The sequence below is a fragment of the Artemia franciscana genome, chromosome 18 (assembly GCF_032884065.1).
Source record: "Artemia franciscana chromosome 18, ASM3288406v1, whole genome shotgun sequence".
Classification (NCBI taxonomy): domain Eukaryota; kingdom Metazoa; phylum Arthropoda; class Branchiopoda; order Anostraca; family Artemiidae; genus Artemia; species Artemia franciscana.
In genome coordinates, this window is record NC_088880.1 from 35,247,601 (window position 1) to 35,274,543 (window position 26,943).

A 26,943-nucleotide genomic window follows, 5' to 3' on the forward strand; every position below is an offset into this window, starting at 1 on the left:
TATATATATATATACATATATGGTGTTTTGCAGAAGACGGCCCTTGGATATAGGGCCAAAATGTTCACTGAATTGAACTCCACTGTCTTGGAAAAATTTACCATTGTTTCTAAGTTGTATTTATTTGATTTGCCACCATATGACTTGAAGCTTAAGTTTTTTCAGTTTCAGTTCATTCGGGTTTATTAAAAAAAAATTTATAACAGTCATAACATACTTAATCTCTCATCTCTATGCAAAAACTGCATGCTGAGTCCCATATCACCTCAAAAATAAATACGCACTATGGCTCTCCCTCCACTTCTCGATACAACCATGGCCCCCACCAAAAAATATCCTTACAAGTCCCCACCTCTTCATCCAGGAGCAAACCACTCCAACCCCCACAAAAAAACTCAATAATAGCTAAAATCACTTTTCTAATTAGAAGTGTAAAGCGATGAGTATCTAAATGCGTAATTTACATATTTCAGAGGGTTTATGTATTGAAATGTTCCTGGTTGTTTCTTAATTACGTAACAACACCGTTAATACAAAAACACATCGACTGGGGAAAAGCTGGGGAAAAGGTTATTGGTAACTATGCCGTAAGGCGAAATTACATATGATTTTGAATGAATCCAATCAGCTAAACCAAAATACTTGGAAATCCGTCTGACGTATTTTTTCGTGAAAATGAAGCGCAAACGAGACCTGTGGATAGAAGCCTTACAACAAGAAACGTAAAAACAAATCCCAAATTAGAATAACGGACAATGAAATCTACGGCTAGAAAAGAAGCAACAATGAGAATCATATCGAATCCCAAAAGATAAAATCTTATAAAATGGTTGATTCTTTGGTAGATTAACAGCAAGGAGGAACTGAATGAATCCCAGAAGTTCTAAATTTATTTGAAATTGCTGGCCTCATGACTCAAAAGTAAAGACTAACATGATAATAAGGTTAATGCGTTATTACAAAATCAAATATATGCAAGTGAGCCACGTTTCGCAGGTCACATAGTGAGGCATGATAGCACTGGCTTTGCCTAGCTAATTTGAGTACCCTCTCTTCTATGGAATGCCAAGCTTTCTTCATTTGTTACAGAAGTCGCTATAGTAACATCACTCAAAGAGGATGTCCTAGCCATTTTCATCTCCTCATCTATCCTTCGGAATGGCGTGCCCTCCTCCTGCTATAAAAGTTACAGCGGTTTTAGCTGCTCTTTTCAAGATTTGATGCGTCTCATTCTCTCACAGTGAGAAAATTATAGTAGTGGACCCACAGCCTTTAAGTATATTGTGTTGAATTACCATTCTCCGTATTTCTCTAACAAGGTTTTACCTAGATTCCAATAGTTTCTATAAAATCCTGTTAATATTTTATATTGGCCATTTTTTTCCTCCTCTACTCTTTCTTGGACTATAATGTATAAGTTAGATATGTATAATTTTCGGCTCTAGAGCTTGTATCAACTAGTAAAAAAATCCTGCTAATTTTTTTATCCCTCTTCGAAAATCCCTCTTCGAAGAATTGAAAATTCTTTCTAAATACCGTCACAAAAACCTCGTAAGCAATATTTTCCACCTAACCAGACGAATAAATATGATTTAATTCATTATATAGATCTCAGTAGAAACCCTCATAGAAGTTCTCATCGCAATTTGAAGGGATTACTCACTCTTCCTGTGTGGTGTACCACTGAATTTCCCCGGGACCCTTTACAGCAGTTATGTATGGCTTCCTCGCCACTTTCTGTAAATATCTTATATTTTCTAGAGACCTTATTTGGAGATTGATAAGCAAAGACAAGTGATAGGGGACATACGGACACACTGATATATTTTCTTGTTTCTATGGGAAATTTATTCAATTCTAACCCATCATACAATACAAAAAGTACACAGAAACGGAGTACATAAAGAAAATGACAAGAAAAGGAATAAGGGAAAAAAGACATAACAACATTTATTAGAACAATTGATAAAGGACATCAATAAGCCACTGAACAGCTTTTACTTGTATACAACTTCACTCTATAAGAAAGGGATATCATCGATGAAAAATAGTTTTGTAATCGTGTTTCCAAATAAGTTTTGATAGAGCTATTGCTGGGTCGGCTATTTTATGACTGCAGATTAATACTAATTTTCGGGTCCACGGGGTAAATTTAAGTGAATATTTACAAATTTGAAATATACTGAATGGAGTTAACGTTTATCAATTTAAAAAAAAATCTTCCAAAATGGTGCTGTGTATAGAAAAACTGGCAGTGCTGTTGAGTTATATAGTTTTGCGAGGATTATCCGACTGAAACATTTTTTATTTCGGATAACTGAACACATTTTTTTAGAGTGGGAAATAAGCAGCAAACGGGTTTGTTTTAAGAGATGGGCCAATTGGTAGATCAACATAGACAAGCTTTTCAACTGGCTTTTCTAAAGAGCAGCTCAGTTGGACTAAAGGTGTTGGATCCGAAATACCACAATTAAATAGAAGAACCTCAGATTAATTTAAACCTCAGATAAATTCCGGCCCCAATTTAGAATATTCACTTTCGAGTATACTGAAGTTTTCTTCGATCCGTTGTAATGACCTGCCGAAATCAAAGACATAATCCGCATAACAGACAAATTTCACGTTTGTTGCTACCTCAATTCACGAGGATATGCATTTTGAGCGTCGACTGAGCATCTGAGACACCATTGTTAAAAATATTAGACGAAGTGACAGTACCTTGATGCGTACATCTATAATCAGAAACAAAACTATTCAGGTCATTCGGTAGGCCTCAGGGACAAGAAAGTCTGTTTCGTGGAGCATATGTTAGATTAGATGAATTTGAAACCGGCAATTGGAATTACAATTATGATGTGTACTTTAATCCACGAATATAAATTTATTATGGTATGAATAACAGAGGGATCAACACCTCTCTTTGCCGTAAAAAAGAGAATGGCTCCGTGTACCAATGAGTGAAATGCACCCATTACATCGTGTGCTTCTAGAACAAGACCTTTTTGGATCAATTCAGCCTCTATTGGGGCATTAGCTACAACGCTAAGGGCATCAGGACACACTCTTTTAAACTGAACATCTAATTACATAAATAACGTGAATTGTTTATGGGCGCCTTTTTTGACATCATTCAAAGAATATGCATCACAGTAATTTGAGATGCTTGCTAGACGAACAAATTCCTTTGATGGTCAGTGAAGCTTGTTTTGGTCCCAAAATTTGTTATGACTACAACCGGCCAGGTATCTTTTTTGTACTGTAAAGGTCCTGAGTGCATTGGTTTCCCATTACTAAGCTTGCATACGAGTTTTGGTCGCCAGGTTCCCCTCTAGGGCCCTAATGCTCCTTCCAACTTTTATGTCCCATATATTTTGCCCACCCCCTTCCTTGATATTTTCATTGAACTTCGATTTTTTCTTAGGCATAGAATTTTTTTTTGGATTTACAACTTCTCTTTGAATTTAGAATTTTAAAAATATATTTTAACTTAGATTTTCTTTTACATATAGGAACGCAGTAACACACAAACAGGCATATAGCCATTCGGGCAAAAAAGAAACTTAGGAAATAAGTCACGCACAAACAGCTACACAGCCATGCAGGCAAAAAAGACAAAAAATACGGATAGACAAAAAAATCACTCTATGACAAAAAATTGGCTTGTTTTAAGGAAATGTTTGGTGTTACATGCTAGAAGCAAGCTTGAATAGCAGAATGTACCCTGAGAAACATTTAAATATCTTCAGAAACAATCAAAACGTGACTACTATTGCCAGCATCTAATTGGATACTATCAAAATCATGTTACCAATTAACGAAACTTAACATAGTGCTATCAAAATCTTGTCTGCTGTTTTGAAGATTATCCACATCCTCTTAAAAATTATCAAAACCTTACATGATATTACAACAGTCTTGCATGATATTACCAAATCTTGTTAAATCTTGCAAAATCATGTCTTGTATTATCACAGTCTTGTGAGAAATTATGAGAATCCTTTAGGGGATTACCTAAATCTTGTAACTTATTATCAAAATCTAGAATGATTATCAAAATCCATTCTGATATTGTCAAACATCTTGCATTACACAAAATTTCGCCTGAAAACCCGCTGAAAATAACAAGTTCTATAATATTTCACAACATTTTGATAAACTTGATAATAACACACATAATTTTGATAGCAATATGTTAAATTTTGTTTATTGTGCAAATCAGTTTGCTAGCACTATATTGGATTTTGGTAATAGCTACACACGTTTTGACTTCAGCTGAATATACTTTATAATGTCAGGTAAGATTTGATATTACCATGCAATATTTTTTTAATAACTTCCAAGAATTTGATATATCATTTAAGGTTTAGATAACATCACGAATAATTCTCACTTTACCAATCGAGAGTTTAATAATGCAGTGCGAGATGTTCGGTAATATTAGACAAGGATTTTGAAAGTACCACACTACATTTCGGTAAGACTTGGCAAGATTTTGATATTCTTTTTAATAGCAGACACGATATCATATTATGATACCACCGCATGGTCTAATATTTGATAAGAATTAACCACGTTTTGATATTACAAGAATATATTTTGCAAGAGCCTGATAAGATTTTGATAATAACATGCAAAATTTTGTAATAAGCAGTTCGATTTTAATAATACCACATACGGTTTTGATAATGCAATAGAGGATTCTCATTTTCTAATGTAGTGCAAGATGTTTATAAGATCAGACAAGGATTGGATAAAACGATAGAAGATTTTGGTAATACTTGATAATATTTTGATAGTGCTAGACATGATTTCGGTAAAACCTTTCCAATTTCGATGATAACTTGCACCAATTAGGTTATGCTATAAAAAATTCTCACATTATCTCAGAAGAATTTGATAATGCAAGACAAGATTTGCAAGACAAAATGCAAGACAAGAATGCAAGACACTGAATATAGAGAGAAAATAGAAAAAATGGTCCGATATATCGCTCACTAGTACAAAGTTCGGCACCATTTACTTCTGACGATTTAAAGAACGTAATTGGATATCTAGAAAACGAGATTACCTCTTGTCACCCTCTGGAGATTTAGGCGTTCCAACCTATATTGGGGTGTACCCAGCATTATCTCGCTGTTGTTTTTTTTCGAGAGAAGTTTCACCAAGCCCAATAGTGTCAAGGAGTCCATCACTTACGGATCCAAGGGGGATGGAGTGATGGGAGACCTGGTCCTCCCACCCAGGTTCTTTTTTTCTGTTTTTCAATCATTGTTAAAAGAAACTGTCAATTTGGTCAAATATTGGCGCACTTGTCACTTTGGCTCCCCCCAAGATTTTCCTCTAGATCTTCCCCTGTAGGCCATCACGAGAGACTAGCATTAACTGACCAATCGATGAACAAAGACCTTGAATATTAAGTTGAAGGGCTGAGAAATTGTCGTAACATCTAGTATGCCACTTTAATTCAGAAATAAAATGGCTACCTATCGCAGAAGAAAAGTTTGATACTAAAACATCTTTTGTTTTGAAGTTCAGGAAGATGTCCACCATTGCAGCAGAAAGATTTGGAACCAGGGTTTTAAATGTTCTTATTACCTTCCATGAATTATTAATTAAATTAGCACAGCACCTACCCCGTCTCGGAACTATTAAAATAAAGCGAGACGGGCAGCAAAATAAATATTTAATAAATAAAGAAGAGAATACTTAAAATATTTTATATGATAAAGATACTGAAATGAACACTGAGATTTATACAAGGGGGAGAGAGGGTGGACAAGCCTTTATTCATTGACTGGTTTGTTTTTACTCGCTTTTTTTCTGAGTACGAATAGCAGCAGATATGACGAGCTAAATGCGGGATTTGGACAATTACAGCTTGTAAATTTTGGAATAGCCCAGAAGAGATTATCCGAGTTGGAGCCAGAACATCGAGCGTATTTTTCTCAATTCGAGTAAGAGTGAGCTAGATGTCTGAAGTTCTGACACCAGAAATAGTTGTTCGCCAAGAGCCTATAAGCTTTCACTTTTAGACGCGTGTGGCCAACAAAGATACCCACTATTAGAACCTAGTTTTGGGGTCTCTTATACCTAAATGATAGAAAGAAAGATCCACTTTTGTCAAATCTTTGTCTTTCATAATAGTGTTGTCTGAAACTTATGATAAATCTTTTCATTTAATGTGTGAGATAAGCTACAAATGAAAATTTATTGACAAACTTTAAAAGAAATTTAAAAAAATTGCAGCATTTGTTTCTTTAAAAACCAAAAAAATTAATGCTTGTTTCTTAAATAGGCCACATTAGCGCCAGAGTGGTATTGCGCCGTATGGCGCTAAGGGGTGGCAGTTACGTGGTTTGCGTAGCCATCATGTGGGCTGGGTAGGCTGCATTAAGCGGTCGGTGCGTCTGGAGAGCTGCGAGGGGTCCCTAGCTTAACGTTGCTCTGGCACCAAAATAGCTTTTCCAAGAATCAAGTGTTTGATTTCTTCATTCTTAAAGATATTATCATTTTTTTAAATAATGTGACGATAATTTTGTTTATTCAACTTTCTTTTAAAGCCTCTCGGTTAAGTTTCTTGGAAAGCATTTGTCATGCATGAATGGAAAGTTTTTCCAAAAAATTCAGACAACGCTCTTATGATAGACTTAAAAATGTAGCTTAGAAGAAAAAAACAAGCCGTAACTTCCAGCCAAGTCAAAGCCATGAAGTACATAAGTAAATATCTAAAATAATAAGCTTCAGAGACGACACACAAACTAAAGGCTAAGAATAAAGAAGTTATTTTTAATTAAAAGAAAGTACAGCCTTTTCACTAATATGGCTTGGTGTATGTGTATACGTAAAGTTGAAAAATTAATTTTAGGTCTTTGAAAGGAGTATATGAAAATGTGAAAAACAAGGTTTGTGAGTAGTAATAGAAAAAAACTTGTTTGGAGATAATAAAACAAAGCTTTCTGACTAATATGGCTTGGTATACTTAATGCTGAAAGAACTAAATGTAGGACGGTTAAAGGAGTATACGAAAATGTAATAAACAAGATTAATGAGTAGTAAAAAGAAAAATGAAATTCCTTGAAATTAATAAAATAAAGGTTTTTTACTAATGCGGCTCGGCGTATGAATAAATAAAGCTGAAAAGCAAGATTACCACTAAATTGAGCAAAAACAGATTAAATTTAGAAAGCAAGGTTAAGCGGCAATAGAAGAAAGTCAAAAAGTATGGTAACCGTCAAATCCAGAAAGGTCAGTACCCATATGAGGGAGGCTTTCGTACCTGTTTGGTTCCAAAAGTAATGAAATATGCTAAGATGGACAAAATGTAATGAAAAAAAAATTCCGAAAGAAAAAAGAATTTAACAGAAAAACATATTTAAACACTTGTTTTTGAAAAACAAAATTTGAAACACTAGTCTTAAAAAAGAACAAAGAAGACTAAAATTTAAAAAGCAAAGAAAAATCAGGGTTTAAAATTATAGGAAATAACTAGTTAAAACTTAAAAACGGAAAAAGTCTTCTAATAAGAATAGAAATGATAAACATAACGAATGAATTAAAGAAATTCGAAGACTATGGTCTGCTTCAAATCCTAGAAGGGTCAGCGCTGTGAAACGGAAGCTTATCAGGTTCATTTGGTCCAAAAAATAACATTTTTTGCAAGGTTAAGCGGCAATAGAAGAAAGTCAAAAACTATGGTAACCGTCAAATCCAGAAAGGTCAGTGCCCCTATGAGGGAGACTTATCGTACCTGTTTGGTTCCAAAAGTAATGAAATATGCTAAGATGAACAAAATGTAATGAAAAAAATTTCCGAAAGAAAAAAGAATTTAACAGAAAAAAATATTTAAACACTTGTTTTTGAAAAACAAAATTTGAAACACTAGTCTTAAGAAAAGAACAAAGAAGACTAAAATTTAAAAAGCAAAGAAAAATCAGGGTTTAAAATTATAGGAAATAACTAGTTAAAACTTAAAAACGGAAAAAGTCTTCTAATAAGAATAGAAATGATAAACATAACGAATGAATTAAAGAAATTCATAGACTATGGTCTGCTTCAAATCCTAGAAGGGTCAGCACCGTGAAACGGAAGCTTATCAGGTTCATTTGGTCCAAAAAATAACATTTTTTGCAAGGTTAAGCGGCAATAGAAGAAAGTCAAAAACTATGGTAACCGTCAAATCCAGAAAGGTCAGTGCCCCTATGAGGGAGGCTTATCGTACCTGTTTGGTTCCAAAAGTAATGAAATATGCTAAGCTGAACAAAATGTAACGAAAAAAATTTCCGAAAGAAAAAAGAATTTAACAGAAAAACATATTTAAACACTTGTTTTTGAAAAACAAAATTTGAAACACTAGTCTTAAAAAAAGAACAAAGAAGACTAAAATTTAAAAAGCAAAGAAAAATCAGGGTTTAAAATTATAGGAAATAACTAGTTAAAACTTAAAAACGGAAAAAGTCTTCTAATAAGAATAGAAATGATAAACATAACGAATGAATTAAAGAAATTCGAAGACTATGGTCTGCTTCAAATCCTAGAAGGGTCAGCGCCGTGAAACGGAAGCTTATCAGGTTCATTTGGTCCAAAAAATAACATAACTGCTTACATGAAAAAAATACGTTTGGAACAAAACGAATGTAATAGCAAAAACAACATTTAACACCTAATTTTTGTAAAAAGAGAATTTTAAGTATCAATTTTGATAAAATAAATAATCGAAAAGAGTAAAACTAATAAAACCAAAGAAATTAGTCTTAAAATTCTGAAATTACAAAAAAAGTAATTAAAAGATAACATATGGAAAAACTAAATTTAAAAAAGCTGATAAATGATAGATTAAGAACAAAGAAGTATTAATTGAAGAAATTTTAACGGCAAGACAGACTCGAATCCAAGAAATTCAAACCTCCTTAAGATGGGCCCTCATGATACTCCTTCAGTTCAAAAGATAATTAAAAAAATATGCTAAGACGCACAAAAGTCTTACTTAGAAGGCTCAAATAGTTTAAAAGTTATTTATTAAGAAGGAAAAGCCGTAAAACAGAAATAGTTCTGAAGGAAAGTTGTCCTACCAAGCCAACTAATCTTACCCTTGTTAATAATACCCATAAGATTAAGCTTTTATTAAAGAAATTTGAAAAGCACAGCGGGCATCAAAACAACTGATTCCTGCGTACCATGTAGAAGATATTTTTGAAAAGAGGGAATGCTAGACCTCTATTGTGCTTAGCTTAGTTTTAAATTTGTGCCAAACATACAACCCTTTGAGGTAATGCACCGTGAGATTGCAGAAGAGAATTACTGTCTGCGAAAGGCAGTGTTATAACATTTCCTGAGCATTCGGTTGCAAGAATCCGAAGTAGAGAAATTGCCTTGATGACGGTAATATGAAACTTCAAATTGAATTCTTGTGACTGATTTATTTCGATATTCCCTTTTTGAACGAAAAGCTAGAGGCTGCGAAGTCAGGGTAACGATTGTCTGAAAACCTATTTTAAAAGGTGAAATAATGGAGTGAAATAGCAATCTCTTTGCATCAAAACAAGGAAATTTACCAATGCGTCCTTATGCTCCTATTCCTTGTTGTCACCTATCCTTTCCCATATATATTCTCAATAAAATGTATAATAGGTACAACAAGTGGCGAGAAATCCTTGAAAAATGCCGTATAGGATCCCTAAAAAATTTATTTATCACAAATCAGTTAATCATGAAGCATTGTTAATCACTGTTAAGCACAAGTTAATCACAAATTTATTACAAAGCAGTGAGTGAGCAACCCGCTGAAAATGCAATATGAACTATTATTAGTACTGTTAAAGTACTTTTAACAGTACTTTGGATAGGTGTTATTAGTACAAAAAAATAGGTGTTATTAAAGGATAGGTGTTATTAGTACATTATAGAGTACTGTTAAAGGTGTGTATGAAAATGTAAAAAACAAGGTTGATATGCATTGATAGAAAAAAACAACTTGATTGAAATTTAAAAAAATCTATTGGATCGTGTTTTCAGAAGCCAAACCTCTTTGATACATCATGTCGATTCACACCACTGTCCCCCAGTAAGACTGGCACTCTGAAACACTATGGTACCCCTCATCATTCCTAACACATTTTTAGTTGTTTTTTTTTAATAAAGTGATATCCACTTCCACTTAACTTGCTTCTGACCCCTGCTTATAACGGCTCCACCTCCGATTCTGCTGGCTTCCACCCCGGTTCCACCGATTCAAATTCCAGTCCCACCGGCCCTGATTGCAATTCCGGCTCTAGTTCTGCCACTTCTACCCTCCAGATACCACAATTCCAAATTTCACCAACTTTTGGACATTACCTAAATCTTGCAAGTTATTATCAAATTCTAGGATTTTTCTAGCAAAATCACGTCTCTTGCAATCGAAATATTATCATGAATTACCAAAATCCTGTGTGGCATTATCAAAATCTACTCTGTCATTGTCAAAATCGAAAATGATGACATCAAAATCATGTCTGCTATTACTAAGGTTTAGCTTAGTAATATGAAATTATGTCTTCTATAATCAACATTAACAAAATCTTGACAAGTATTACAAAACTCTCGTATGATATTATCGTGTAAAATTGTTAGCATTATCTTGTAAATAGTCTCAGCTATTATCAAGATTCCAAACGTTATCAAAACCTTAAAGTATTTTATCAATGTCTTGCATGATATTACCAAGTCTTGTTATATTTTACGAAATTTATTTATGCGTCATCAATGTCCTGTGAGATAGTTTTACAATCCTTTCGGTCATTACGTAAACCTTGTAAATTATTGCCAAAATCTAGAATGGTACTAGTAAAATTGTTACGAATAAAATTGTGAAAATTGTGACTACTATAAATATATTATCAAGCATTATGGAAGTCCTGCGTGGTATTATCAAAATCTACTCTATTATTGTCAAATCTAAAATGGTGACATCAAAATCATTGTTGCTATTACTAAAATTTAACGTAGTAATATGAAATCATGTCTGCTATAATCAAGACTATCAAAATCTCGCCAATTATTACCAAACTCTTATATTACACTATCGTGTAGAATTATTAACATCTAGTCAAATGTTATCAAAACCTTACAGAATTTTAACAATATCTTGCATGATATTACCAAGTCTTGTTAAATTTTACGAGATCGTGTCTTGCGTTATGAAAGTCTTGTGAGATATTATGAGAATCTTTTCAGTCATTACTTAAACCTCCAGATTTTGTAATACTTAAAATGATCTGGTAATATCATGCGAGACTTTAATAGTACCATGTAAGGTTCTGATAATATTTTATAAGGATTTTGATAATCTTTATAGTAGCAGACACAGTTTCGATAGCGCTATGTTACTTTTCGTTAATAGGCATCATGATTGTGATAGTATCATATTAGATTTGGGTAAAGCAGTCAAGTTTTGATTGTTTCTGAAGATACTTCGTCAATAATTATTGAGATTACGATAATACTATGTAGGATTTTGCTAATAACTTGAATGATTTTGATAAAACTGTGTGTGGTTTTGATATTTCCAAAGAGGATTCTCATTATATCAGTCGAGATTTTTATAGTTTAGTGCGAGTTATTTCATAATATAAGACAAGATTTGGATAATATTCATCATAGCATACATGATTTCATATTAATACGTTAAGTTTTGGTGATAGCAGACGTGATTTTGATGTCACCATTTTAGATTTTGACCATAAGAGACTCGATTTTGATAATACCACACAGGATTTTGGTAATGCATGATAATATTTTGAGAGTAACAGATATGATTTTTCTAGAACCATTCTAGTTTTTGATAAAAACATGTAAGATTTAGGAAATTTCGAAAATTGGTGGAATAAGAACTATGGATTCCGAAGGAGGGGGCAGAGGTGTCGGAACTCAAGGGAGAATAGGAGTCAGTACCGTTGGGACTGGAATCGGTGGAACTGGGATGGGAGTCAGCAGAATCAGAGGTGAAACCGTTGTAAGCGGGGTCAGATAAGAAGGAAGTAGTATTGGATAACTTTTCATTAAAAATATAACTAATAATTTCTTAGGAATAATGGGGGTGCGATAGTATTCCAAAGGGTCAATCATAGTGTTGGATAATAGCGTGGATTGACATAATACATCACGGAGGGTTGGCTTGTGAAAACATCATCCAATGACTTGATACTTAATTTTTGAAAAGAAAATATTCGGAAAAAGTCTTAGGAATGAAGAAGGGTGCCAGAGGATGCCAGAATGCCAGTCATAGTGTGGCACGGTAGGGTGAATTGACATGTGGTGTTTCGTAATGGATGGCTTACAAAACATGAACCATCGGATTTAGATCACATTTTTTTTAAATATGGAGACAGTGTCTGAGGAATAATAAGGGAGGTATAATGTGCCACAGTGCCATTCAAAGTGTAGCACGGTGGCTTGAATTGAGATGGTGTATCTCAATTCAAAGTGTCAAAGTGTAGCACGGTGGCTTAAATTGAGATGGGTTGCGAAAACATGAGCCAATAAATTTCAAGCTTGATTTTTAACAAGGAAATGTCTGGAAAATGTCTTAGGAAGGATAAGGGGTGCTAGAGGACTCCAGATGAATGGTAAGAGTGTGATCGGGTGGTGAGAATTGACAGTTTGTTTCATGGAGTTTTGGTTTGTAAGAATATGAACCAACTAATTTAATCTATGATAATTAACAAGAATATTTCTAAAAACGGCTTAGGAATGAAGAAGGTGTGCTAAAGGTGCCAAAGGATGTCATAGGGCCGGTAAATTGTGCCATACTGGCTTGAATTGCCAAGAGTCGTATTTGCGATAATAGCTGACAGATGGTGTCATGCGTCAGCCATTGAGCGTCAGAGGCTGGTTTTGCCATGGACCATTTCACTCTAGCAATGAAAAGAAAAGTTTTCGCTGTTCAAATAAAAACAATGGTCAAAAACAGTTTATAAATCTATTTTATAAGAGAAAAAGGGATGAAAAATCCTTGGGTGACAGTATAGCCCATAGAGGGTTTTATCGATGGAAGAAAAATTGTGCCACGCTTGCCTCAATTGCTAGGAGTCATCAGAACAAACACTAACGGGGATTATCTTATTAAGTTTAAAAGATCGATTCTAGTGTAACCAAATATTTTTGAATGAAAATGCACGAAAAATGCTATATTTGCGAATATTACCTGCAAGAGGGTGCCATCAGTCGGCCATTCACTGTCAAAGACTGTGAATTACCATGGAACATTGCAATCTAACAATTAAGTAGCAAGTTCTCCCTGTTCAAGTAAAAACAATGGACTTTTTTTCAGTTTTTAAAGTTATGAGAAAAAGGTTAAAAACCCTTAGGTGCGGTAATATTCTCCTCAGAGGGTGTCATCATGCTGGTAGATTGGGTCATGCTGGCCTCAATTGCCAGAAATTATCAGAAGTAACACTAATGGGGGTTTTTCATTAAGTTTAAACAGTTGACTCAAGTGTAAACGAATATTTTTGCATGAAAATGCACGAAAAATACTACATGTGTGATAATACCTGCAAGACGGTGCCGTAAGTCAGCAATTCGCTGCCAGAGGCTGGGATTTGCCATGGGATGTTGCAATCTAATAATGAAAGGGCAAGTTCCTGCTGTTCAAGTAAAAACAATGGTCATTACTTATTTTGCAAAGTTATTTTTGAGAGAAAAAGGTGAGAAAACCCTTAGGTATGATACTTCCCCCCCCTCCACAGGATGCCATCGTGCTGGTAGAGTGTGCCATGCTGGCCTTAATCGCTAGGGGTCACCAGAAGAAGCGCTAATGGGGTTTTTTAATTAAGTTTAAACGATCGACTCTAGTGTAAACGAATATTTTTGCAGTAAAATGCCTGTAAAATACAATATAATGCTTGCTAGAGGGGGCCGTGTGAATTACAAGTTTCCGCTGTTCAAATAAAAACAATAGTCATTTTCTAGTTTATAAATTTATTTTTCAGAGGAAAAGGTTGAAAAACCCGTAGGTGTGATAATGTACCCAGAGATAGTATCATTAGGATTGGTACATTTTCCCACACTTGTTCAAATAAAAACAATCGTTATTTTTTAGTTTAAAATTTTGTTTTTGAGAGAAAAAAGTGTGACAATGTGCCCCAAGAGGTTGTCATCGGGGGTCGTACGTTTTGCCTTGCGGGTCTCAATCCCTAGGGGTCATACGAGAAAACACTAATAGGGATGTTTTCACAAGTTTAGACGATCTATTCTAGCATAAACGAATACTTTTTTGGGAAAATGCCCAAAAAACCCCTATGTGCTATAATGCTTGCTATAGGGTGCCGTGTATTAGCCATTCAGTGTCACATCGAATAAGACAATTGCACTTCTCAGACCCTTTAAAGATCTTTTAAAAGATTCAAAAATTATTTATTTAACAAAAATCTTCACTTTTTAATAAACGCCAAGAAAGACGTAGATGTTTGCTCATCAAAGAAAATATGCAATCAACGTTTCAAACTGCGGTCTTGTTCGTTCAAGATTGCCTATAATATATATGCTAAATTTAGTGTAGTGAAGAGGAAAACAAAATTCTTGTGATCATGTATGAAGGTGTATTATAGACATAATGATTCTCTCGCTTTTTTCATCGCTGATATCACATTTAAAATCCAATTGAGTAAAGGACTTTACTAAAAAAGCGCTAAGAACAACTCACAATATTATGTGATAACACGCTCAAAAGAATTGCTTAAAATGCATATGCATGCCAAATGTATGCAATTTCAAGTAATCGATTTTCCCCTCTGCGTGTTGGTTGGGACATGCCATTCATATAATTATTCCAGTATGCACGAACAAGGGATTCTACTTTCTTGCAATAGGTTATCATGTATAAACTATTCTCCAAATCAAAATGTCAGAAAGACTTTCGTAGTCCAACTGGTTAGCGGTCCATTCCATTGAGAGAGAATCCCTTTTGAATTCTAATGTGGACAAAACATCTTTGGAATATAGAGGTTCTCTGAAAAAAACGTCTCGAAAGAACATGAAATTTCAAGAAGAAAAATAAACGCATAAATAAAGGAAAACGTAATCGATGAAAGTATAATGTAACATTCCACGTGTACATGGTTATTACGTAACACCCACGTGATGCCCCCCCCCCTCAGTTACGACCGGGTATTCTGTTCTTGACTAGCGGACTCTAACAAGTCCCATTACGTAACAGCCAAGAGTAGACAAAACTAATTATGTAACAAGTGCCTGATGGGTTGGATTTCCTGCTAAGTCCCCTCCGTGGAATTGAATGCTAGGGTCTCGGTAGGTTTTGTTGCTAAGGTCCCAGTGAAATTGGATGCTAGGGTCTTCAGTGAAAATGGATGCCCGGTACCCCTGGTGATACGGTTACGTTATGGGTGTTCCATGGAAAAGGTTACTAGGGTCGTGTTGGAAATGTTCGGGGGCCCGTTAGGATTAGATGCTAGGGTCCCCAATGGAATTGGTTTTAAAGCCCCCTTGGAGTTGCTTGCTTAGAGGTCCCCATTTGAATCGAATGCTAGGGGGTCTGCTGCAATCCCTCACTAGGGTCTGGAGTTTTATAAACTATTAGGTAACTGGCATACATAACATGCAAAAGTAAACATTCCCTATGACGTAACAGACACCTACTTTTTGCCCTGAGGGAATCGTTGTTCCACTTAAATCATATATATATATATATATGTATATATATGTATATTTATATATATAAAAATAAGTTGTCTGTGTGTCTGTGTGTCGAGTGACGTCATGTTTGTCGACTGACGAAATTACGGACCGGGACATCGGGACACAAATGACGACCGGGACACCGGGACATAGGGAATATAAAGGACGACCGGGACACTCAAAGAGAAAGCGACTGGGACACAAGGAATGTTCGATTAGCAATCACCATCAACAAAGCACCGGGACACAAATGACGACCGGGACACAGGGAATATAAATGACGACCAGGACACTCAAAGAGAAACTACAGACCGGGACACCGGAAAACAAATGACGACCGGGACAAAAATGACGACCGGGACACCGGGACACAGGGATTATAAATGACGACCGCGACACTCAAAGAGAAATTACAAATTGGGACACCGGGACACAAATGACGACCGGGACACAGGTAAACAACTACAACGGGGACAGCGGGGGGCATAGGGGGATATATAAATGACGACGGAGACACAGGGAATGTTCGATTAGCAATCACCATCAACAAAGCTCAAGGGCAATCATTAGAATAATGAGGTATAGATCTGAATACAGATTGTTTTTGCCATGGACAATTATATGTTGCATGTTCAAGAGTCGGTAAACCTGACAATCTATTTATATGTACAGACAATGGGACAGCCAAGAATGTTGTATATTCTCAAGTTTTACGTAGTTAAAAATATATATATATATATATATATATATATATATATATATATATATATATATATATATATATATATATATATATATATATATATATATATATATATATATATATATATATATATATATATATATATATATATATATATATATATATATATATATATATATATATATATATATATATATATATATCTATATTCACAGGTGGTACACAGGGACACAACAGGGACACTTATTAGTTAGGGCGTAACTAATATGGCGCGTAACGACTTACGCGCGCGGGGGGGCTTGGGGGGGGGGGGGCGCGAAGCACCCCCACCAACTAGGTGTTGGGGTGGTGCGAAGCGCCACCCCAACAGCTAGTATATATATATATATATATATATATATATATATATATATATATATATATATATATATATATATATATATATATATATATATATATATATATATATATATATATATATATATATATATATATATATATATATATATATATATATATGTATATATATATATATATATATATATATATATATATATATATATATATATATATATATACATATATATATATATATATATATATATATATATATATATATATATATATATATATATATGTATATATATATATATATATATACATATATATATATATATATATATATATATATATATATATATATATATATATATATATATATATATATATATATATATGTATATATATATATATATATATATATATATATATATATATATATATATATATATATATATATATATATATATATATATATATTTATGTATATATATATATATATATATATATATATATATATAGCCTCGTCCAAACAAGTTGATTAACTTGGTAATTATTGGCTGATTTTATCATCCTGAAAGAAAATGAAATTACTAAGCTATTGCATAGCTGAAGAACATGAAAAAATATGGAAAAAAAAGAACATTCATTGTCTGTTATATGGTTTAGAGTTGCTCCAATTTTCCTTATTTGTCTTCTCTTTATTAATGTAATTTTTTATTTGACTTCTATCTTAGTTTAGCAGAAAAAATCCAGCAAAAGCATCAAACTTGTAGAAAATTCCTTCAACATCATGTATCGAGAAACTAGTCGTGAAGAAAACTCAATCGACAATTCTGTTTAATAATGTGCTCTGTTTCTGTTTATTTAAGTTTATTTGCTTTGTTTAGGACATTCAGAAAGATTTTTGTCAATGACAACCGAAAGTAAATGATGAACATATAAATTTCTAAATTGTAACGTCGTTGAGTGGAGGAGGGGCCGTAGCCACTCTTTGGAGTTAATTCTGTAAGTGTACATAAAATAGTATATAAAATAAATATTATATAATATATAAAATAGTATATATAAAAAAAATACAACGTGAGAAAACTGATTGACCAAAATGACAATAGTACTACCATTTGTTTTTATTATAATTGAGGTGGGAGGGGGACACTGAAATTATGTTTCTCTGGTTACTACCAGTCTTATAAATGATTCTAGTTGAAACAACGTGGAAGGCTTATAGACTTCTCCAGAAATCATTCCAATATTTCCATAGAATCACAGTTTTTCATAATCAGACTTTCAAAATTATATGTTAAAAAATGTACAAAGCACTAAAACATGTTAATTTTCAATACAGTTTGTCGGGTGAAGCACAGGTATATGCAAAAGCCTAGCATTCCGGTGAAAGGATGACAGTAATCGTATTTAAGGCTAATTTGATTTATTTTATGCATAATCATTTTCCTGACTTTCATGCCAACAAATCTTTTTTTCTCAACGAAATTTTTTTTACTTTTCTTTATTTTCCTGGTTTCAGGCATGTTTTGCTGCACAAGGCTATTGAAAATCCTTTGTGAAGGGATTCATTATTATCCACTGAAACAAGAAAATAATAAGGAGCAAAGAAAATTCATCTAAGCCCAACATATTCAAAGCCAAAGTTGATGAAACAAATGAAAACGCCATCTTTGTTATCATTGAAGCTTCGTGAAGGCTCCTATTAGAGTCTAAACTATTTAGGATTTGTGAATAAATCATGATGAAGTATTCTTTTCATTTGACTAGCTTTTTTCGTAATAACGGATTCTTTTAAGAACAAATTGTATTTGGTCCACAATGAACTGGGGAGTATAAGGAAAAATGGTTCGTTAAATAAGACAATCATGAAGACCTTTAACAATGGAGAACAAATTGAATTATATGATAAATCTAATGGTCAATTATTTATTTTAGTTGTCGTTTTTCTTTGCTGGGTATAACTTCAAGCTCCTCCCACTCTAAAAAATAAAGAATAAATAAATATGTAGCTTTTGGAAAGGAAATTCATGAAGAGATAACATTCTGTTGCAATATCTAGTCTCTCCCAGTCGTAGGATATTGCATAATCTGTTACTTTTATGCCTTAGTCAGTGTTATTTCGTCACCAAAAACAAATTAGGAATTTGACTCGTAAGCGGAATCTTCACTCCTATTTTAAAAGAAAAGGCTCGAGTCATATTTATGCGAGGGATTCCTCGAAAAAAGATGGTTATTTCAACCTGGAGATCAGATCTTTGATTTTGAACGAGAAGCAATTTTATAAATCTTGAAGACTTTAGCGTAAAGAGCGAGAAAAGGGGAGGCGGTAGAACCCAGCCCCACCCCCAAATTTCAGTTCAAAAAATATTTCTATTTAAGACTTTTCTAATCAATCATAATAAGGCGCGAAGGCCATAGTTTGACTGCCATTTAATTGAGCATTGTTGAGAAGTCCAATAATCATGCTTTTGGTTATGACATGGCGGTCCAAAGCCCCTGGGAAAGGGCTGTAAATTGAGCAACTGTCCCATATTGCTCACATATAATAGAATATATTTTTGTTGAAAGATATAAAAAAAATGATTCAAGAATATTCTCTATGGGAAGGAGGGAAGTATTTTCCATTTCCAAAGTAGTGGTTCATAATAAAGGATTGTAGCATTACTAACATTAAGGAAATCAAATAAGAGTTTCTAGAGCTAGGCGTCACTGAGAAAGGCTGTTGAACATCACTGAGTAATGTTGAAAATCTAATTCAATTCTGTTTACCAAAACAAATATATTTGACGGCTTTATACTTCCTAATTATAAGAAAACTAAAGCTTTTTCAAAGTAAACAACTAGGTCGACACTAGGTCACTAGGACACTAGGACACTAGGTCACTAGGACAACTAGGTCACATCGTGTAACAAATAATAATAGCAGAAAACACTAAAAAACATGCATTCGTTCAGAAGGCAAATACAATATTAAACATATCTTATTGTAGTGGCTTGAGGTATTGGATCAATGGTTCTCAGCCCTGCTTAATTTCATGCCATATTTTATCGAGATTGCCACATTTTTAAAAAGTTCTTTTTTCATAATTATGTGAACATTTTCTTGCACTTTGAGCATTTACTGCAAGCTCAAAACAAATACACATTTGGAATAAGACGCTGATCCTTTGATTTAATGTTATCAATACTTAGGTTCTTATGATTTCGTCATTGATATGGATCACTATTAACTCACCATTCATTACTACGAAGAATCCAATATTAATTCTCAAACAAAGGCAAATAGAAAAAAATAACGCTTTTGCAAAACTAGAGAAAGGACATTTCATTACAAATTAGAACCCATTTTGCCCTTTTTAAGAGCCAAAACTAATTGACTAGCAGAAAACCATGGTCCAACACGCAATTTTCCATATATTTCCCCTCTGTAATTTCTTTCTTTTTGTTTCCTAATTACTACCTTATAGTCCCCAATTACCGGGGGTCCAAGCTCCCCCACCCCCAAGGCGTCCATGGGAAAGGAGCAGCCCCCCTTTATATACAGAATAGTATGTATAATGGTTTTGATGTAAAAAACAATTTGTTAAATACGAAAGTCACAATGAATTTTAACAATAGAGAACATATTGAATTTTATGATATATCTAATGGCTATTGTTTTTCACTTAATAAGAATGCTGTAGGCTAGAGGGTATAATAAACCAGAGTAACGTCATCGTCCCCTTTTTGTAATATAAGAATTTTGAATTTGTCAGAAAAAACTTTATTTGAGAACTAAAATGAATTCATATTCTGAATCAGAGAAAGAAAAGGGCATTCAAATGAGCTAATAGTCAAGAAGATATGGTTTAGTCCCAAAAAATAGTTTCTGACCCCTTATAAAAATAGTCCCTCTGCTCTAAGATAATTGTGCTTGTGCTCCAACTTGTGAGTAGTATCTCCAAAGGCACTTTAACAACATCCATATCAACTACTTTTTTCTTCCTTTAATGACTTATGACGACGAAGAAGGTTAAGGGCGATACATAGGTGCATTCTATGTCATAGGGAATATTTTCTTCAAGACGCAGGTGTATGTTACGTAATAGGGGATGTTTACTTATGGATGTTATGTACCATGTTTTGGTTCTTACATCATAGTTTCTTTTGATTTTTGTGTATTAGGACGTGCTAGAGTCCACTAGTCAAGCGGGGGAGTTTTATTAAGAATTTTTTTTCTTTAAGTTGTTTTTCAGGATGTGACAAGGTATTTCAAGATATTTTTCAAGAGATTTTTCTTCAAAAAATTTCAAGACATGTTTTTCAAGAAGTTTTTCAAGACGTTTCAAGACATTTCAAGACATTTTTAAGAGTCTTTCTTCAAGACGTTTAAAGACATTTCAAGACGTTTTTCACGATGTTTCGTAATTTCTTTTTGTTCTTATGTAATAGGGAATGTTTACTTATGCTAAGAATGACGCATTCACACGTTACTTGTATCTTCAGCGCCCGTGAGGAATCCCCGCTTGTTGCTGAGGAGAACACACACTTGGTATCTTGCGTAACGAAAGTCCATATGTGGGTTGTTACATGATACTTTAAGAGATTTCATTTTCTTTCAAGACGTTTTTTTTCCAAAGGAACCTCTCTAATGTAAAGTTAATTTCTGTCCGCATGAGAATTCAAAAAGGATTTCCCCTCATTGGAATGAAGCCTTGACCATTGGGACCATCGAAATATTCATATTATTTTGATTCAGTAAATATTTTCTATGTAATAACCTATTTCGCCTAAGGAGAATCCCCCTCCCCGCATACCAGAATGATTAGATGAACTGCGTGTTCCCATATCGCTGTGATAACTGACATGCTGGGTGGAAAATTGATTACTAAAAATTGCAAGTTTCGACAGGGTCTGATTTTCACTGTCTAGGTTGATTATTGACTCGCTCACGTACTCGGTGTCACATATCATACAACCGCGTCTGCGTTTGCTCTTCATATTTACTTTTGACGCGCTGTCGCTGCTCCTCTAATTGCGTGTGTGCTTGCGTATTACAGACCAAGTGTGTGTATGTGTATTTGGACGACTCTAAATCAATTGACTTTCTAAGAATTTTCAAACAATAGCATTTTGGTCTTCTTCTGGCTGAAATTGTTGATTTGCGCCACAAAATGGCTGAAAACACCACTTTGCTGTGGGACATTCCTTTTGGCTAAAATAAATGTATATGCTAGCCGTTTATTCTGTAGGACTACCTGCACTATTTAAAAACAAATGCGCTTAAAATACATCATTACTGCCTCGGAAACTCGAGGATTAATATTCGTATAAATTTTCGAGGATTCGAAATCATTCAACTATCTCAGAATTTTAACAAAATAGCATTTTAGCCTTCTTTTGACTAGAATGGTTGTTTAGCACAAGAAAATGGCTGAAAACAGCACTGTACTTTGGGACAATCTTTATGACTAAAATTAATGTCTATGTCAGGCATTTATTTTTTAGGACTACCTGCACCTTTTAAAAACGAATATATCATCGTACGGCATTGCTGCCTCTGAAACTTGACGAGCAATATTCTGTAGGTTTTCATAATTTTCATGCAATAGCTTCTTAGCATTTTTTGAATTTAAATTGCTGTTTTGCACCACAAAATGGTTGAAAATGCCATATTTCTGTCGGACAGTCTTTTTGGATAAAATGAATGTATATATTAATCGTTATTTTCTAGGACTACCCACACAGAACTAAGAGCTCATATGGCACTTGTGACGAGATAGGAAGAGCCAAGAGCTCATATGGTATGAGCTCTAGCAAAATTCTAAGAATCAATTGACTGTTTTAAAAGGAAATTCAGAGGCTTAATGCCGGTCGGGATTTAAAATAAGAGCTCTGAGTCACAAGGTCCTTCTAAATATCAAAATTCATTAAGATCCGAATACCCAGTCTAAGTTAAAAATACCTCAATTTTTCTAATATTCCCTCTCCCTTCAGCCCCCCAGATGGTCGAATCAGGGAAAACGGCTTTAACAAATCAATTTGTTCAGCTCCCTGAAACACCTAACAATTTTCATCGTCCTAGCACATCAAGAAGCACAAACTCGCCAAAGCACAGAACTCCACCACCTAACTCCCCCAAAGTGAGAGGATCTGGTCCGGATACGTCAATCACGTATCTACGGCTTTTATAAACGTTTTCCAAGATTTTCGATTCCCCCGTCCAACTCCCCCAATGCCAACATATTTGACTTTAATTCTAAATAAGAATTCAGAGACATGAGTTCCTTTTAAATATCAAGTCTCATTAAGATCCGGTCAACCGTTCTTAAGTTAAAAATACCTCAATTTTTCTAATTTTTCCAAATTAACAACCCCAAGCTCCCCCAAAGAGAACGACTCCGTACCAATTATGTCAATCTCGTATCTATAACTTGTGCTTATTCTATTCATCAAGTTTCATCCCGATCTCTCCAATCTAAGATTCCGATTTCCGATTCAAGATTTCCAATTTCCAAGATTTCTGTTTCTCCCCTCCAACCCTCTATGTCCCCGGACCCGATTCGAATTGAAAATGGAGCATCTTAGACATAAGATTCTTCTGTATATCAAGTTTCACTAACATCCGATCAACCATTCGTAAGATACCTCCATTTTCACGTTTTCCAAGAATTCTGGTTTCCCCTCCCAATTCGCTTTAGTGTCACCAGATCCAGTCGGGATTTAAAAAGGGAGTTTTAAAGCACAAGATCCTTCTAGATATCAGATTTCATTAAGATTCGATTACCCGTTCGTAGGTTACAAATACCTCATTTTTTCTAATTATTCCGCATTGCTCCCCCCCCCCCCAACTCCACCAAAGAGAGTGGATCCGGTCCGGTTATGTCAGTCACCTATGTTGGACTTGTGTTTATTTGTTTCATCAAGTTTCATCTTGATCTCCGCTTTAAACGTTTTTCAAGATTTCAGGTCCCCCCCCCTAGTGACACTGGATCCGGTCGGGATTTCAAATAAGAGATCTGAGCTATGAGGTCCTTCTAAATATGAAATTTCATTAAGACACGATCATTCTTTCGTAAGTTAAAAATACCTCATTTTTTCTAATTTTTCTAATTAACCCTCCCCCCCCCCCAACTCCCCCAAAGAGAGCTGATCCATTCCAGTTATTTCAATATCGTATTAAGGACTTGTATTTATTTTTCCCACCTAGTATCATCCTGATCCCTCCACTCTAAGCGTTTTCAAAGATTTTTGGTTCCCCCCCCCCCAGCGTCCTCTTCACCGGATCCAGCAGGATTTAAAATACGAGCTCTGTGACATGATATCCTTCCAAACCTCAAATTTCATTAAGATCCGGTCATTCCTTCGTAAGTTAAAAATGGCTCATTTTTCTATTTTTTCAGCATTAACCCTCCCCCCAAACTAATTAACACTGATTAACACTCCCCCTAACTCCCCCAAATAGAGCGGATCCTTTCTGGCTATGTCAATCACGTATCTAGGACTTATGATATTTTTCCCATCAAGTTTCATCCCGATCCCTCAACTATAAGCGTTTTCCGAGATTTTAGGTGCTCCCAAACTCCCCCCAATGTCACCATATCCAGTTGGAATTTAAAGTAAGAGCTCTGAGACACGATATTCTTCCAAATTTTAAATTTTATTAAGATCCGATTACTCTTTCGTAAGTTAAAAATACCTCATTTTTTCTAATTTTTCTGAAATAACCCTCCCCTTCAACTCCCCCAAAGAGAGTGGATCCGTTCCGGTTATGTCAATCACATCTTTAGGACTTGTGTTTATTTTTCCCACCAATTTGCATCCTGATCCCTCTACTCTAAGCGTTTTCAAAGATTTTAGGTTCCACCCCCCCCCACCTACTTCCCCTTCACCGGATCCGGTCAGGATTTAAAATAAGAGCTCTGAGACATGATAGCCCTCCAAACCTGAAATTTCATTAAGATCCGATCATTCCTTCGTAAGTTAAAAATGGCTCATTTTTCTAATTTTTCAGCATTAACACTCCCCCCAAACTCCCCCGAAGAGAGCGGATCCGTTCCGGTTACGTCAATCACGTATCTAGGACTTATGATTATTTTCTCATCAAGTTTAATCCAGATCCCTCTACTCTAAGCGTTTTCCGAGATTTTAGGTCCCCCCAAACTCCCCCCCCCAATGTCACCAGATCCGGTCAGAATTTAAAGCAAGAACTCTGAAACACAATATCCTTCCAAATTTTAAATTTTATTATGATCCGATCACTCCTTCGTAAGTTAAAAATACCTCATTTTTTCTAATGTTTCAGAAATAACTCTCCCCTCCAACTCCCCCAAAGAGAGTGGATCCGTCCCAGTTATGTCAATCACGTATCTAGGACTTATGATGCTTATTTTTCCATGAAGTTTCATCCCGATCCCTCCACTCTAAGTGTTTTTCAAGATTTTAGGTTCTCCCCTCAGTTCCCCCCAATGTCACCAGATCCAGTCAGGATATAAAATAAGAACTCAGAGACATGATATTCTTCCAAACTTCGAATTTCATTAAAAATCTGATCACTCCTTCGTAAGTTAAAAATACCTCATTTTTTTCTAATTTTCTAGAATTAACCCTCCCTCCCCCCAACTCCCCTAAACAGAGAAGATCGTTCCGGTTATGTCAATCACGTATCTAGGACTTCTGCTTATTTTTTCCACCAAGTTTCATCTCGATGCCTCCACTCTAAGCGGATTCCAAGATTTTAGGTTCCCCCCTCCAACGCCTCTCAATGTCACCAGATCTGGTCGGGATTCAAAGTAAGAGCTCTGAGACATGATATTCTTCCAAATATCAAATTTTGTTAAGATCCCATCACCTGTTCGTAAGTTAAAAATACTTCATTTTTTATATTTTTCAAAATTAGCCGGCCCCTCACTCCCCCTCCTAATCGTCAAATCGGGAAAAAACTATTTCTAGTTTAATCTGGTCCGGTCCCTGATACGCCTGCCAAATTTCATCGTCCTAGCTTACCTGGAAGTGCCTAAAGTAGCAAAACCGGGACAGACCGAAAGATCGGCAGAATTTGCGATTCTGCCGATCCAATACCAAATGCCATAAAAACGAATGCGCTACCGTACACCATTGTTGCCTCTGAAAAATTGAGGCTCAATATGCGTATATATTTGATAATTCTAATTCAATTGACTATCTCAGAATTTTTGCACTATAGCATTTTGGGCTTCTTTTGGGTAGTATTGTTGTTTTGAAACACAAAATCGCCGACATAACCACTTTGCTTTGGGATAGTCTTTTTGGTTAAAATAAATGTCTTCATTACTTGCTTATTATTTAGGATTATCTGCTACTTTGAAAATGAATACGCAACCTTACGGCATTACTATCTCTGAAACTTGAAGCTCAATGTGCGTATAGTTTTTCGGTGATTCTAAACCAATTAACTATCTAACAATTTTCAGGTTTTTTAGTCTTCTTTTAGCTAGAAATTTTATTTTGCCCACAAACATGGCTGAAAATGGCGCTTTGCTTTGGGAATTTTTTTTGGCTAAAATAAATGTATATGTTAACTGTTTACTTTCCAGGACTACCTGAAGCCTTAGGAATGGATGCGCCACCTTACGCCATTGCTGCCTCTGAAATTCGAGGCTCAATATGTGTCTATATTTTCGATGATTCTGGATCAATTAATGACTATTATGACTAGAATTGTTCTTTGGCACCGCAAAATGGCTGAAAACACCACATTGATGTGTGACAGTCCTTCTGGCTGAAATAAATGTTTATGTTAACCACTATCTTATAAAATTACCTTATTACATTATAAAATATTTTATATATTATTTTTATATTTATATCTTATAAAATTACTCTTAGAAAACGAATGCACTACCTTACAGCAATACTAGCTCTGAATTTCGAGGCTGAAGATGAACATAGTTTTTTTTTATAATTCTAAAACAATTGACTATTTGGAATTTACACGTTTTTGGTCTTCTTTTGGGTAGCATTCTGGTTTTACACCACAAATTGGCTGCAAAAACTGCTTTGCTGTGGGGCAGTCTTTTTTCTGACTAAGCTAAACGTAAATGTTCACCTTTATTGTGTAGGGCTACCTGCACCTTTAAAAACCAATGCGCTATAGTGCGACATTACTGGCTCTGAAACAGGAGCCTCAATATTCGTATAGTTTTTTTTAATCAATTGAATATCTCAGAAATTTCAAACAAGGCCGAGGTATGTCGATTTTT

The 26,943-nt window shown here is 34.7% G+C and overlaps 1 long non-coding RNA gene across 1 annotated transcript; it reads left to right on the plus strand.

The window, feature by feature from the left end:
- Positions 1 to 4,667: 4,667 nt before the first annotated feature.
- LOC136038460 (uncharacterized) lies at positions 4,668 to 26,585 on the plus strand. The gene is made up of 3 exons (XR_010620214.1): positions 4,668 to 4,771; positions 18,243 to 18,469; positions 26,278 to 26,585. It is a non-coding gene; the product is annotated as an uncharacterized LOC136038460 (long non-coding RNA).
- Positions 26,586 to 26,943: the final 358 nt, after the last annotated feature.